Source organism: Dreissena polymorpha, chromosome 1 (assembly GCF_020536995.1).
Source record: "Dreissena polymorpha isolate Duluth1 chromosome 1, UMN_Dpol_1.0, whole genome shotgun sequence".
Lineage (NCBI taxonomy): Eukaryota > Metazoa > Mollusca > Bivalvia > Myida > Dreissenidae > Dreissena > Dreissena polymorpha.
Genome location: NC_068355.1, coordinates 156,918,673 through 156,931,294, shown reverse-complemented (window position 1 = coordinate 156,931,294; position 12,622 = coordinate 156,918,673). Strand labels below are relative to the sequence as shown.

Below are 12,622 nucleotides of genomic sequence, written 5' to 3'. Positions count from 1 at the left end.
TGGCTTGCTGCTGTTTCTTACCGGAGATGAGCTAGACCACAATGTAATGACGCGTCGTTCTTCTCGCAGTAATCGCTTGATTATATAAATATAATATGACGTTTATAATACTAGAATTTCACATTGTATATTTCATATCTGTTCGAATTATTATACAATTTGACCACTATAGCATAACCACGTTTAAAATTTGAAGAGCTTTTATAGTCTTACATGTCCATAATTTATGAAAAAAAACATAGGAAAGCCCAATGGTAGTTTTGTTTCCACATAAATAAATTTATTCTAGTCATTCAAGTCGCTCAAATAAAACAGGACTAAAATATTTACAAAACCAGCGTCGTTGTTATAAGCTAGGGGTGGCAATAAAGGATATCTGCTATAACTCTTAGACAAGCAACAGCTGCATAGTTGCAAATTACTTTTAATTGCGATGCCCTTTTCAACACTAATTTATCTCCATCTGGAAGCGCGGTAATACCTTATTTAATAATTATTGCACTATTTATAAGTTGTGTTTTGACGATAGACTGATGAATTTCTGTTTTTACATATCTTTATGCTCGAACGAGGTAATAAACGCATACAGAGCAGTCATACTGTATAATAGACGGCTTTGAATCTGTTTCTAACGTTTTGTGCATTGTGAACCAGTACTTCGTTTTGCATGAATAAAGACTGAAATCTTTTTATTTCGGAAATCAGTTTCTTTCAACGGAATTGTACGCGTCAACAGCCAACAAAGGTTCAAACATTACCAGTCATAATTAATGATACATTAAAATAACATATTTTGCATATAAATGTATGCAATTTGTAGTTGCTATTTGCTTAAAAAAAATACCATGTTCTAGATGTAATTGATTTTTTACAAATAAAAAAACAGACTAAACGACTCGTACACCCCTTTCCGTTTTTTTTCAATCATCGCGCCAGACGCTTGTTAATGATCGGAAAAGGTGTATTGAATTGAGGAAATATAATGAAACAAACTCGGTTATACATCAAAGATAGCAACTCGTTGAACAAATTGTGCAAATAACAGTATGGAAAGAAATAATGCATCGTTCATATGGTAAACATTGATTCTCAAACAAATCCACCAAATAAATAAATGTTTTGAGTGTTAAAGTCAGAGTATGTAAACATTAAGGTCCATCTCAGAACAGAAATCTCTACGTTTGCAAAGTTTTAGTTGTAAAGATAAACGATGGTACTTGATACAAAGGAATTGTTTCGACAGTTTTCCTCGATTAGCAATTGATCGAAAACAAGCGATCATAAAACAAGTTGTTAAATGAGACTGAAATGTTAACAAACGTTTGAACGCTGACACTCATTTCGATACAGAATCTCGTGGAACGAATCTGTTAAAGTAATACCGTTATATTTTTCGTCACTATCATTCCGAGATTTATAATGAGGGATATCTTAAGTGCTTTAACAACATTTGACATATTAAAAATATCTGATTCTTTAGAAGCTTTTTAAGATGTCGGATGTTTATATTTCTTATTTATTAATTATATGTGCAGGTTTGGGTGCATTTCAAAATTATTGTTAAAAGTTAGCGCTGTAGTTGCTTAATGTAAAGTAAAATAAAGCAGAAACGGTCATACACTGTGTAAGGGAACATAAAGTACGAACATTACGCCGATGCGTTTTTTTATCGATTAAATTTAAATGACACTGTCGTATTCTACTTCATTTTAATATATAATAATTACAACTTCTGTCACTTTCATATGAATGCTGCATTCTGATTGGATAATTTGTTCACGTGACTGGTTTTTCATTTTCCGATGAACCCACTTCGTATGCAAATTTAAACATGAATATTCATAGCGCTACTTTCTGGTCATAAACAAGCTGCCAAAATGACGTAATGTTTTGCGCGAAACTTAATGGCGTTGCTTTTTATTGGTCAATAGCGAAATGACGTTATATTTTTTGCGCGAACTTCACTGATATACCCCATTCGGTACCCCTCGCAGATTATCATAATCGGACTCGGGAGAAATACGGGTTGAAAGTAGTCCGCCCACGTGATACCATTCTATGAATGTTACAACAACAAAAACAATAACAACGACGGCGTCCATAATTCCTGTAGAGTTTGAACTTGCTCTGGCTTCAGAGCATAGAAAATCCCCATTTTCATCTTTGCAAAATGTAAACAACTCGCAAAACGGGCCATGTTTGTTTTTACTATGTAATTTTGATTCGCGTAGGCCCGCGTAGGTAGACCGCAATACCGCTTCCGAAATGTGTATTCATACTATCTCCTTCGAGGTACTTATCCGATGTTTGACGGAAAGGGCCGAGAATGTGCGATTGTGATATACCCGTTTACGGAGATAAAACCGAAACTGAAAATAGATTCATACGCTAGATTAAAAAGGACTTGAATGACCCTTACCACGATAGAATTTCAGCTTTAAGAACATTTTGTCGGCGTTTATGCAAATTAGGCATAATTTTCCCGTCAGTTCATACACCGGTGAAATGAAGAAAAATGCTATTCAATTCTTAAATGTTGCACAATTAATTTTTTCACCACCTTGACTTGCTATTACGAATAAATGAAGAAATAATGTAAATATATTATGAAACTATACAATTAAACTATCGATATGTAATAAGGCAGTGCAAGTATGTTTTCTCTGAAATATTTGTGTACTTTAACAGTCGGTTTTATACTGGTTTATATTGCGCAAACACATTGTATAGCAAATAAACTACACACGTGGTGCGTGGTATACCCTGAATACTCACGCATATTATGATAAACGTGACATAATTGTTAAATAAAAGTTAATATCAAGTTCGTGAATAAATAAGACTAACTTACCAATATTTGTTATGACTCTGTGAAACTTTTTAGTTTCAAACACTGCATGTGCATTTTTTTGTCTCAATTCATAATGTAAAATATAACGATGTAGTAGTTAACAACACTTTGCTTCCATATTCACAACGCATCAATGGAATTTGTATTTGCAGGTTATTCAGACATGAAAGCATCTCAAAGCCGCATTAGTCGTCGGTCAAACATTCCATCCTAGAATGAAACGCCAACTAGTAAGACACAACTCTACATTTATTGGAAATGTATCCCCATGGCCTTGTGAGCAGACAGGGCTATCAAAGGAAAACATATTAAAGCGATAAAACATATGAAAATTGAAGCTTAGAAGCATGTTTTTGTCTTTGTTCGAACGTTTCACAATAAAAAAATATTTACATACATAGTTAACAAAAGTCATCATGCAAATGAATAAAAGCCTTCCGCAGTACTATTCAAACCGGCAATACAAAAAGGCCCGTTATGAAAATAAAAACAAGGTGTATATATACTAGTATACAATGAGAATCATGTCATTAATGAATTTCCCAACCAAGCGCGCGTTTGGCGAGTTTACCTACGACGAGTAAAATTTCTAACCATGTGATAAATAACTGCAATATTGCGCTTTACCTGTTTGAAAATTAAAATAATAATAATTTTCAGCTTCAGATTCTGAAAATATAAAACGTAGCCCTTATTTAGCTGGCACGTTTAAAAGCTAGATAAATTCGCAAGTTTTCCTTTCGACTACATAAACTCTATCAAAGATTTACACTGAACAGATACCAGCAGGCATCTATAAAAATAGTGGCTGTCCTCCATAAAACTGAAATAGTATGCAGCATTGATTTTTGTGGGGAATACAGTTTATTTTGAATTATTGGTTTACTTTTGCAAGGTTGTAATCAAAGACGATTAAGCGGTGAATACATTTTTCTGTTCAAATACCGTGTGTTTGGATAAAGTAACGTATCTCGACATATATTATACACATATAACCAATACTGTACAAAAGATACATGGATGGAAAATATTACTTAAATTATGGGTCAAGCGCTAACGTATACCGTAATTAATCTATTTAATTGTCTCCAAAACGTAGTACATATTGATTTAACGTTGAATTAGCTTTCTAAACATAATATCGTTTTGCATACTAACTAATGTATAAGTAGTTATATAAGCAGTGTGTGCATATTTCGATTGCTCATACATAGGAAGACTCCTACTTGCTGCACCTTTTTACATCCACTGCATGTATTAGGTACCAAGTTGTAAATCATTGTTCCATAACTTGTCATTAATACGTTAACTCTCGATTTTAAACGTAATCCAAAACCATTTGCTTTTCATTTAATGTATGGCCATGAATTTCAATATCGGTTGTTTACTGATACAGCGTTGTACACCAACACACACGTATTTCAATTGATTCAAACCATATGCATGCACCGTATATGAGTTTGGCTTATCATGAGTATTTAAATATGGTAAACTATCTTCTATTGTACATTAACAATTGTTATGATACTATAATATAATTACCAGCACCACTTATAAAGTTATATGCGACCATACAGAGCTAGAAAATAAACATTTATTTAAAGAAATACTCACACTCAAGTAATGATGATTTTTTGACACAATTAAACCATGCCTGTTGAACGCCAATGCCAGATGTTTGTATGTTATGTCTCCTCAACAAAAACACACAAACACACAAGTTTATGCTTACGAAGGAATAACGTAATTGAAATATAAATACATTACTGCTACAGCTTTACTTCGCGGCAGATCAGCAGCAAAATGACGTAAATGGTCAATAATGCGTAATCCGTGTATCCAGAAACTGTTAGTTAACAAACAATTGGCCAATGTTTTTAATTATTAGTCAAGGAACTATTTCATTTAATCACAATAACAACACATTTTTATGTCCATTTTTTACTGTGAAGTGAAGTGAAAACTACACACACAAACACTATTCTGCCCCATCACTGAGTAACACTCTTTGAACCATGTTGACATTTAACAGTCCACTGTTTGTTTGAACCTGAATCCATTTAAACCATCATCCATTTGTCATCCGCATTAAGTTAATACGCTATACACCTAATTGTCAACGAAACCATGATTGTGAACACGTCTTCGAATGAAATTGCAGTGCAGGGATCTGTTCAGCTGTATACATTGTTATGTGGACATGTATTGTATACTTGAAAGCTGTTGACAATAAATACGCAAATGAGATAGCTAAAATCTCCATTCAACATTTGTGCGTTTTTTTTTTAGCAAAGTAAAGCAATTAGTATCCAATTTTATCTGCGTGTTTTTAACACGACCCGCGCATAACATTAGTGCGATATCGTATCGGTATTATATCTCCCCATTAAGTTCAATTGAAATTAGGTATTTACTCATGTCAAGATTATACAAGCAATAATTTACTTCACATTTAATAAAGAAGTCGTATTCTGTTCGCCATTATCGCTTCTTTATTCGGATTTAAAAAAGTAAACAACTAGCATAGGATGTTTTATTCCTGAAGATTCAATAATTCAGTGTCACGTCGAACTGTTAATATTCTGAATTAATGTTTTATGCCGCTTCGTTTACCGATGTATTCCTCCATATTTATATAAAGTATTATTAGATGGTAACGTATCAATGACAACAAAATGGCGAACGCATTTCAAATTGTCTAAAACTGAGCTTTATGTAACTAACAACACCTATGGGAGTAATTAAACTCATAAAATAACGCGACTTTCCCTGACATTGAATAAACAAGATTTCGTCCAAGCTGTGTTTAATGCATAAGTTAGAAAAGGATTTTGTAGTATCCGTGTACTTTCCCCAAACATATTTTTTAAATTCATTTTCGCAAAAGCGTTTGAAACGAACTAATCTTTTTGAATATGGTGCCTGCTTTTTTAAAAGGGGTTTAAATGAATGTGCGTAAAGTATCGTCCCAGATTAACTTGTGCAGTCCGCACTGGCTAATCCGGGACGACACTTTCCGCTTTTGTGGTATATATCGTTTACAGAAATTATCTTCTTAACAAAAATCAAGTAAAGGCGCAAAGTGTCGTCCCTGATTAGCCTATGCGGTCTGCACAGGCTTATCTGGGACGACTTTTAACGAACATTCTTAAAAAACCATTTTCACACAGCGTGGCTCAATAATGGTTTAAAAAGCAACATTATGAATTACATTGAGTACTTGTATACACGTATCTTAAAAATGTTAAAAGATGATAGGCGTCGTTTTGTTACACGGTGGCAAAATCTCTGTTAAATATGCGATATATAAATGAAGCAATCAAATTATTTTTTTATCAAAATAAAAGAACTACACCCGTTGAACACAATGTGTTTAACACAATAACAGATTGTGAAAACGTTAAGAAAGCCCTCACATTTATATTGAACAATTTTACATTTGTTAATATATTGAATTATCTTTACTACAGCTGCTTAATTAAACCAATGTAAAATGACTTGCTTATGTAATACTGTCGGATGGTCGATACACAACTACCACATAATTGGTTCTATCCTTAAGAAATATACATTATGCTATTCTTATTTTAATATAATATAGTAAATCATATATTTTACACACCAGCTTCCATGAGGAAGATACAATATTCAAATCATAAAATTAATTTATATTACAGTTCTTTCGACTTCAAACAGTCCATCAGTAGCAAAGAACTCTCATTATTCGCAAATACAACAACTTGACACGACTGTAACTCATTAAAAATCGCTAAAACATCATTTTAATAAAATTTAATGAACGACTGTCTAACTTCGAATGACATTGTGGAATGGAAACAAGAACAAAACTCGCTTTCGTGGATGAATAATCTAATTCATCATATACCATACCCTGTTTCCCATGTAATATTACCATAACGAATATTTTTTATCTTACACATGTGTAATATACTTTTTAAGCGTTTTCATTGGCTTAGTTTTTGTTCGATTGTCCAATCGCATTTTGTTAATTTGCTGAAATGACGTTGCAACGTCAAATGACGTCACAAATTTGTAAACAACATTCGGGATTTATCATTATGTTTACGTTAATATTTATTTAATTTGCTCATTTAAAAGCATGTGATAAAAACGATCTGACACTCGTTGTCATTTCATACCATATTTTATTAAATTCGTCCAGGAAATTCGTTAATAAGCTCGACAAAGGCTCACTTACTAACAGAATTCCTGAACTGGTTTAATAAAATATAGTATGATATGACAAGTCGTGCCAGATCCTATATATCAATTAGTCAGCATTTAAAGATTTTTGATAAGAGGTTCTCAGTAATTTTCATTAAATATAAGTGTAAGATACTTATCTGTTTGATTTATAGTTTATATGATAGTAAACGCAAATACGAAAAACGCAGTACAAGCAGGTTCAAATAAATTTAAAACACAAACATGCATATACCATCAGTGTTAAGTAATCAATCGTTACAATGTTAAATATTATTAAGATACCACCTGGTTGTTTACAATCATAAATACAGTTTTAAGTTTCTTTTCAAAGAATCTACCACAGTATGTTACAGCAATTTGAAAATAAAAAAATACAAAATACTCAAATAGCTCTGCTTGTTTTATGGGATATGGAGGTCTGATAGTCAGGTGTTACACTTTTAGATGATGTCATAAATTGATTAATATAAATCGCCTTCAAAACTCTAATGCCATCCTCGTTAGAGCACTTATTGGAAACCTACTTAATGTATACATATTTAAATTTATAACTCTCTGAAACATATGTATGTTAAAATTTGGTGCTGTAGGCAAACTATAAAATTGCACTTTGATATATTTTGCTGAAACAGTCTCGAAACGTTTTCTAACAGCCTTTGGCAACAATAATACATTTAACACTACTCGTTAGATCAATATGTATTATTCGAAACAGAAAAAAATGGAAATAAAAAGTAAACCTACGGTATTTGCAATAGCAAAATGTTTTAAATCATCCATCACCTTTTACAACCACATGTCGAATTAACAACAGACAACAACTACTGTGATTTTCTTTTGCGAAAGTCATCCAATCAGATATAACACTTCTACCTCTTCTCTTTATACCGATTTATTGTAAGAAAACCGTGAATAAACCAACACTCAATACAATAATATTCTTGCAGGCACTTCAAGCAACATAAGCGTACGAATCAAGTTGAATCCAAATGTATTCCCCAACTGAATAAAGGTTTAAAACTATATAGCTTTGCAAAGGTAAAGAGGTAGGCTATTTGATAATAAAGACGAACTTAAATCATAAATACCAAAATGATATGAATATTCACTTTAAAGTGTGTTTGTTTAGTAAGATTGCTTATAGCGATTCATGTAGCTTAAACATATTGTTGTGGAAAACAGTTCTTGATACATACTAAACTAAACGAATTATGTCTATTCGTAGTAATCCTATTTGATTACAATCAAACATTTGTACATGAAATCTGAATTCATAAAAATACACATTGACAAGTTGTCCTCTGAAGCTGCAATTACAGCAGAATGGTCATTAGTCAATCCGACATGATTCTTAGTAGCAACTTCTCATGAATGGCGACATGAAAGGGAAATGCGAAATCCAATATATCATAGTGCGCAATTTGTGAAAGCGCTCTGTCTTAAGTCTATTGTGTCAAGCATCTTTTGCTGTGTGCTTGTTTTGGGGTAGAATGCACATCTCAAATTGTTTTTAAGTTGTCCCATGCGGTCGAAGAAACGTGGTGTTAAGCAGTGTTTGCTGGGTGCTTGTGTTTGGGTTGAATGCATATCTCATTGCGTTTTTAAAGTGTTCCGTTGGTCGAAGAAACGATGGCTGGAAACATAATATTTTCTGAAAATGAACTGTAGTTACTTATTAAGTGTATTTTAACATCAACAAAAACAGTTGATAATATAATAACTACCAATCTTGCTTCGAATTTAGATTGAAAGTTTATAGGAAAGTCATATATTGTCTTCTTACAGTAAAGAGTATTTATGCGTAGTTTGAATTTGAATTTTTATAATAACAATTTTGTATCCCGACCCTATTGTTAACAAGTTGTGCCGTGTTGACCCTTAAATGTACCTAGATTCTCAATACAATTGTATGAGAAAAGGAGGCTTGTATTTAAGTTATCGTACATTCTATAATAAAACCATTTAATCTATCTTCTTGCAACAGTATTGTCTTATAAGAAATGTCAAAATGTGGTATATATAGATAAAAAACGAAACTGTGTATTCCAAATTAAAAATGCATATGTGAAGTTATATTTTGTATATTTCTATCCATGCCTTACTGTAAATGATTAAATACATACATTGGGTACTGACGTTACATCCAATAATGCATGATTTTAACAATTGTACTGTTTGTAAGTAAAACGCTTGGTATTATTCCTTTCATTTATGGGACGGTTTGCTGACGGTCATCGAATCGTTAATTTGGACACTCGACATTATTCGCGCATTTAATTCTATTTCAATGTATTCATTCATAAATTTTACCCTGGGGCGGGGAAAAAAATGTACATTTGAAATGAAAACGTTTCAATTAAAATTACATTTACACTTATTATTACGTAACAAATGGTTTTCACCAATGGGAACGCCTAACTCGTATAACTTCTTAACAACTTAAGTTCGGAACTTATATAATTATGATAATTTAATCTTTTTTACTTACAATGGAAAATCTAAAAATACTATAACTGAATTGTTACAGTAGTATAAAAAAGATAATTTCATGTTGATATTAACCACTACATTATAAATCACTATCAGGGAACTATTTCTTGGTAATATAATTCAACCACACCTCAGCATAGATTACAAGAAGGAGCAGTAACAATGTTAGCTTTGCGCTTGTAATCGAACACCACTATTCTCAACAACATCGACTAGTATTTGAAATTAGCCCCATTTCGGAGTATTTAACAACGATTTTTATACAAAGTTATTACATTGATTTTGTGTGTGTCTACACGCAAACATTTTGAATTAAAATAAGATATATGTAACATATAATTTGCAAATAAGAAATTCCTTTACAAAACAAAAAATCTTTGTATGAACTTTTATCCGAATATAATGGATTTTCTAAATTATCAAATGCAAAGACATCAATGGTCTTTAACTATAACGTAGTCCGATTATATGTTTTAAACACGGAGTGATAGACATTGACACACACCATATATATGGAGTTATTTACATCTATCTATCTTCTTTGACCAAAAAATACTGCTATTATCCATGCCCGTATGAGTTAATCTATTCCATTTTCAAACACGATCTGTCTGTATCTTGATTCAAACTGCACACCACATTTCCAGTATTGATTGTATTAAATACGAAAAACAACACATGCTTTTGCACACACACAAAAACTCTCGCTCGTCCTATGGCTTGCTGCTGTTTTGTTACCGGAGATGAGCTAGACTACAGTGTAATTGCGTTTCGTTTTTCTCGCAGTAATATATATTGCATATTGCATATCAGTTCGAATTATTATACAAATCGACCACTATAGCATAAACACGTTCAAAATATGAATATCTTTTTTAGTTTCACATGTCCATAATGCATGTACAAAAATAACCATAGACAAGCCAACTGGTAGTTGTTTCCACATAAATAAAACTATTTTAGCTTTTCTAATCGCTTAAATAAAACACGACTAAAATATTTACAAAACGACTCGTACACCTTTTCCGGTTTCTTTTCAATCATCGCGCCAGACGCTTTTTAATGATCTGAAAAGGTGTATTGAATTGAGGAAAGATAATGAAACAAACTCTGTTATTCATCAAAAATAGCAACTCGTCGAACAAATTGTGCACATGATAATATGGAAAGTAATAATGCATCGTTCATATGGTAAACATTGATTCTCAAACAAACCCACCAATAAAAACATGTTTTGAGTGTTAAAGTCAGAGTATGTAAACATTAAGGTCCATCTCAGAACTTCAGAAGAGAAATCTCTACGTTTGCTAAGTGTAAGTTGTAAAGATAAACGATGGTACTTGATACAAAGGAATTGTTTCTACAGTTTTCCTCGATTAGCAATTGATCGAAAACAAGTAATCATAAAACAAGTTGTTAAATGGGACTGTAATGTTAACAAACGTTTGAACGCTGACACTCATTTCGACACAGAATCTCGTGGAACGAATCTGTTAAAGTAATACCGTTATATTTTTCGTTACTAACATTCCTAGATTTATAATAAGGGATACCTTAAGTGTTTGACATATTATAAATATCTGTTTCTTAGAAACTTTTTAAGAAGTCAGATTTTTATATTTCGTATTTATTTATTATACGTGCAGGTTTGGGTGCATTTAAAAATTAATTTTTTAAAGTTAGCGTTGTAGTTGCTTAATGTAAACAAGTAAAATTAAGCAGAAGCGGTCATACACTGTTTAAGGGAACATAAAGTACGAACATTACGCCGATGCGTCTTTTTATCGATTAAATGTAAATGACACTGTCGTATTCTTCTTCAGTTTTAAATATAATATTACACAATTCTTTTTTTTTCACCCATTGACTTGCTATTACGAATAAATGAAGAAACCATGTAAATATATTATGAAACTAATAAATAAACTATCGATATGTAATAAGGCAGTGCAAATATGTTTTCTCTGAAATATATGTGTACTTTAACAGTCGGTTTTATACTGGTTTATATTGCGCAAAAACATTGTATTGCAAATAAAATACACATGTGGTGCGTGATAAACCCTGCATACTCACACATATTATAATAAACGTTACATAACTTTTTTAAATAAAAGTTAATATCAAGTTCATGAATAAATAAAAGTAACTTACCAATATTTGTTATGACTGTGTGAAACTTCAATCTTTAGTTTCAAACAATGCATGTGCATTTTTTGTCTCAATTTATAATGTAAAAAATAACAATATCGTAGTTAACAAAATTTTGCTTTCATATTCACAACGCATTAATGGAATATCTATTTGCACGTTATTCAGACATGAAAGCATCTCAAAGCCGCATTATTCGTCGGTCAAACATTCAATCCTAGAATGAAACGCCAACTAGTAAGACACAGCTCTACATTTATTGGAAATGTATCTACATGGCCTTGTGAGCAGACAGAGCTATCAAAGGAAAACATTTTAAAGCGATACAACATATGAAAATTGAGGCTTGGAAGCATGTTTTGTCTTTGCTCTTATCTTTGCGATAACGGAATACTGATAAAGGTCGAATGTTTATCATTAACATTAATAAAACTTTTTATCGCTTCAAACATGTTTATGACACAGAACGTTTCACAATAAAAAATATTTACATAAATAGTAAAAACTGTTAACAAAAGTCATCTTGCAAATGATTAAAAGCCCGCCGCAGTGCTATTCAAACCGGCAATACAAAAAGGCCCGTTATGAAAATAAAAACAAGATGTATATATACTAGTATACAATGGGAATCATGTCATTAATGAATTTCCCAACCAAGCGCGCGTTTGGCGAGTTTACCTACGACGAGTAAAATTTATAAACATGTGATAAATAACTGCACTATTGAGCTTTACTTATTTGAAAATTAAAATAATTATAATTTTCAGCTTCAGATTCTGAAAATATAAAACGTAGACCTAATTTAGCTGGCACGTTCAAAAGCTTGATAAATTCGCAAGTTTTCCTTCCGACTACATAAACTCTATCAAAGATTTACATTAAACAGATACCAGCAGATATTTA

At 32.0% G+C, this 12,622-nt stretch overlaps 1 protein-coding gene across 1 annotated transcript in view; it reads right to left on the bottom strand.

Moving 5' to 3' along the window:
* Positions 1 to 5,018, bottom strand: part of LOC127857618 (cGMP-dependent protein kinase, isozyme 1-like) — a 92,296-nt gene extending 87,278 nt beyond the window's left edge. Inside the window, exon 1 of the mRNA XM_052394129.1 lies at positions 4,466 to 5,018. The gene's annotated coding sequence lies outside the window, so the exon portion shown is untranslated. The remainder of the gene's footprint in view (positions 1 to 4,465) is intronic.
* Between the last annotated feature and the right edge of the window lie 7,604 nt (positions 5,019 to 12,622).